Here is a 4,751-nt window from a genome sequence, read left to right on the forward strand (position 1 = left end):
TGCCATTTTGCTCGTCCCGGGTCTTTGTCTGTTGTAACCCATGACATGTACCTTTCCATTTGTAGCCAAGCATGGTTAAATCTACACTTTCCTGGCATTTTGAATTATCCCGCGCGCTTCCCTGAGTTACTGTTGCTATGGCCATCGAACTTTTCGGTTAGTATGAGAGTGTATGCCTGCTTATATTTTGAACGTATTTCTTTTAAAAGCATGTGAATTATTTAAAACTCAGCGTAAATGAACAACATGAAAATATGATTATAACAACTTTCCATGACTTCTCCAAAACGTTTGGGATTGTATTTTTTTCAAGCACTTTTCCAGGCCTGGAAATAACCATTTTAAAATTCCATGACTTTTCCAGGTTTTTAATGACCGTATGAACCCTGATTATTCATATGGTGTCACAAGCTAGATTCCCTTCTTCTTGTCAGTGTCCTGGAGGTCCATCTGAATTTTTTTTTATAATTACCGTATTTCTTCGATTAAACGCCGCCCTCAAATAAACGCTGCACCAAAAATTTACATTTAATAAACGTGGAAGAAATACGGTAGTAGCAGCATGTCATTTTAATGAACATTTTCTTGTGTTGCACTAGGGGCCCACTGCTAGCTAAATACGTTTCAAATATCACATCAACATACTTACTTACTTAGAAAATGACACTAGCTAGCTAGAGATAGATGTTAGTCGGCATTAGAAGGGAAGCTTACAAAAAAAGTACTAGAAAACGAAAAGCAGTCTAGCCTAATTGCTAACGCCTGTCTAGGTTATCTATTAAAAGAACTGGAGAGAGGCAGGTGCTCTTGCGTTAGCAAGCTAAACTAGTTTACATGGCTACAGATAGGTGTTTTCGCTATATAGCTGTTCTTGCAAATCAGCGTTAATAAAAAGCAGATGAGATAGAGATAGCTAGTCTAGCTAACATTGACATCCATTATTTTTACGGTCTATGGTCCTAACCTATATCTAACAATGTTGTCACTGGCAGTATCTTAGATGGAATCATGATTCAAACAGTACACTCTGGGAACTGAAAAAAATCCCCCCAAAACGTAAATAAGCTTGAAATGTATATGAATATACTAAGTTTACTAGAAGTGATCATTATGTGTCAGTAACAATGTCCCTGTCTGAAGACTAGGGGTCATATGATGTGACTAGCTATCCGTGCTGTAAGTAGGGAAAACCGCATTTATCCACTCCAATCTTTCGGATATTTAATGGCATTGATTGCTCTACAGGACTTATGATCATCATTAGGGTGTTGATATCACAGCCTGGAAACATAGCTAGCTACATGTTATCACCCTGGCCTTTGCCTGTGGCGTTTCTGCAGCTGTGTTGCCATTTTAAGTAGCTAGCTATCTACCAGAAGTTTACAAGGTATTAAACTAATGTCAGAGAATGTCTAATATGGGGAGAACTGCCACTCTCTGGAAACATCCGGCTTCTGAACTGAATTTTTTGCGTAATTTGAATGTTGAATTCAAAAGGGGAGGCAAAAAACAAACACTGCAGGGTGTTAGACTTTTTTAGTGGCTTTTTGGTCTTAAAAAGCCTTTTAAAATGTCAATGACATTTTACACATCGTACGACCAAAGATACTGCTTCACGGCAAGCTCTGGTCACTTCCTTTGTTCTCTCGAGGCATCGACAACACAGCTGACAGGTTAGGATCTCCCTGTCAATACGCATGCTAAAAAGAGTTTTGGCTTGCTAATGTTGTTAATGCTCTGACATTTTGGTTCCCCTTCGGATGCCATCAAGCGGGATCTCTGGTCTTTGTCAGTCCTTCACTAACCAATCAGCATTCATTAGCAGAATGCTAGCGTGTTATGGGCAACAACGACTCACCCTGTAAGAAATCGAAAGGACATAAGCACTCGTTCATTCAACTTTCGACCTATAATCCATGTTGAACATGCAAAAAACTACAATCCAATCTGACATTTCTCAACGACAATCAGGCGAAAGAGACTAATTTAGCCATTTAGCTCCATAGACTCCCATTCATTTTGCACTCGCTCTTGATCACCACCAGTGGAACTCTGGTGGAACTGATACCAAATTCGGTACAATGGGTCTTAATAGGGAGTCGACAGGCTAGATCTCGAGAGGGGTGATCTCGAGCTGCCTCCACCATTCTTTCAAATCGACTCTCCGCCAAGAGACCCGCCCTCCTTTGACTCTGATTGGCCGTAAACCTAAAACAGACCAATCAAACCAACTATGGCAGCGAGTATTACCCAAACAGGAGCAGAATAGGAGTAGTCTTCACAGAATGCGGGTGGGATGATTTGCATGGGATGCTGCATTGAAGACAACTTGGAAAATACGGGCCAAACCCCGTCCCGTATTGATTCAATACGGGAGGCGCAATTGTATTCTCAAATACGGGACGATTCCGTATTTTAATTTCATTAAGCGTAATTAAATTCATAATGTAAAAAAATGCAAAAACACCAACAGTTAAATATGCCTTTTTATTCCGATGTGATACTGTGTTGTGATATAGCCTAATACTGTTTTGTACAATAGTATCCGAGTTGGTAGACAGTCACTGTCAGGGCGCAGTGTTACTTGTCCATGAAGTACACACTTTCTGCAGATTACTGTACCTGTTCAGAATGGACAGGGGACAAAGCTGTTCGTGTTAATTGGTGGTACGGTTGTAGCTTGTTCAGTTTAAGCAAATGTTAGTTTGTATTGTAGGCCTAATCATAAATTGTAGATATTGATGTACAGAATGTTTCATTTGAAGCTGACGATAACCATCCTGTCATCAGCAACTTCTACTATTCCCGTGTGGCTGGGAAAGAGATATGCAACCATTTGGTTGCCTGTTGTTTCAGTGCAGTACCACGCCTATATCCAACACAAGCTTTCTGCAAACTATCAGAACTCAGGTAAATTTATTAATTTACAAAAGTCATGGTTTTGCATTTTATAACGTGCGTAGTAATGACATCCATTTTCTTTTTAACAGGGAATCCATCCTGGACCAGTTCACGGTTTACTTGTAAGGAAACTGAAAACTGCTGGCAGAAGTGGTGTTAAGTCATTATAGGGCCTACGAAGATGATAACATTATTTCATATATAGTCGAGATTTAAAAAAATATCTTAACTTGTCCAAAATAAATATGTCCTGATTATGTTTTTTTTTGTTCTTACCTCTCTACAATGTTAAACTAGTGGTGATGGAGATTTGTAAATTGGGTTTGTAATATATATTTTTTTTTTTCTGCCAATGTGGTTAAAGCGGCCCGGAAACCGCTTTTCTTCCTGAGGAGACTGAAGAAATTTGGCATGGACTCAGTCATCCTCACTAACTTTTACAGATGCACTATAGAGAGCATACTGACTGGTTGCATCACAGTGTGGTATGGGAGCTGCACAGACAGGGACCATAAGGCCCTACGTAGTGTAGTCAGGTCTGCTGAGTTCATAATTGGCAGGAAGCTCCCAGCCCTACAGGACACCTACCACACACGATGCCACAGGAAAGCTGGCAGGATTCTAAGAGACTGTTACCACCCATCCTTCAGTCTTTTTACCCCGTTGCCTTGTAGCAGGCGATACCAAAGCATTCGGTCTCGCACATGCAGACTGGACAACAGTTCGAGTCCCGGCCGTGCCAAATGACGTTGTGTCCTCGGGCAAGGCACTTCACCTTACTTGCCTCGGGGGGAATGTCCCTGTACTTACTGTAAGTCGCTCTGGATAAAAGCGTCTGCCAAATGACTAAATGTAAATGTAATATACTGTATTGTATATTATTTTGTATATTTAGGAGGTTTATTATATTGTAGCTTATCATAGATGTAATCTATGTTCTGACCTTGTGTTGTTGTGTGCATCTGACAATAAAAGATTTGAAACTTGAAACAATTACGTTTCGCCGTTACGCCTGGGACACACTGGCTGCGAAGCGCCTGGACGCGCCGCGATCTGCTACGACTGAGCAAAAGCTGTTCACCCAGATGGACTTTTAGCTTTCCTTTACGCTGACATGGTACATAAACATGGCATTGGCTATATCCCAGCATTGATCCTTATCTACGTTGTCCTTGTCATATTTGTGCTGGGGGTTATACAACTCCCTGTGCTTTTCAACTTCGAGAATTTATTTTATTTGATGTCGTCCATCTCCTTGAATTTAGAAATCGACTTGGGGGTTCTCTCTCGGTAGGCTATATCTGCACGCGTGTGTGTTGCGTGCAACGCGTGACAACTCGCGTTGTGACGTGAGTAAAAAATTAAATAAAGTCTACAACTTTACAAATGTTCACCGTAGTCTACAATTAATGTAGTAAAATCTTAATAACATGGTTTTTTATTCAAATGTATTAACTAATATGGTGTATTCTATCATCCTGCAGCCGCAGGATGATAGAATATATCTTAACTTACACAGCTAATCAACATTCGTAAAAAAAAGAATCTGGAAACCTAAACCCAATGCAAACCTTAAAACTTAGTTCAAATATTATGCCTTTTTCAATTTCGAGATTTGTATCATTCTAAGAAGTACTGATATTTTTTATCATCATCCTAACAATCCAATGTGATTTAATGGACAACTGATGGCCTAGCTGTTATCCTGCTCGCCGTAAAATTGCACAATATCTCGGCATAATATTTTGCTCCTTGGACATGCGCGTTACAACGTTCACATGAGGCATTTAAATCTTTAGGGTAAAGATCTCTGAAAGTTCACAAGCTCACATTCGTTACAGAGCACACCA

The sequence above is a fragment of the Osmerus mordax genome, chromosome 20 (assembly GCF_038355195.1).
Source record: "Osmerus mordax isolate fOsmMor3 chromosome 20, fOsmMor3.pri, whole genome shotgun sequence".
NCBI lineage: Eukaryota > Metazoa > Chordata > Actinopteri > Osmeriformes > Osmeridae > Osmerus > Osmerus mordax.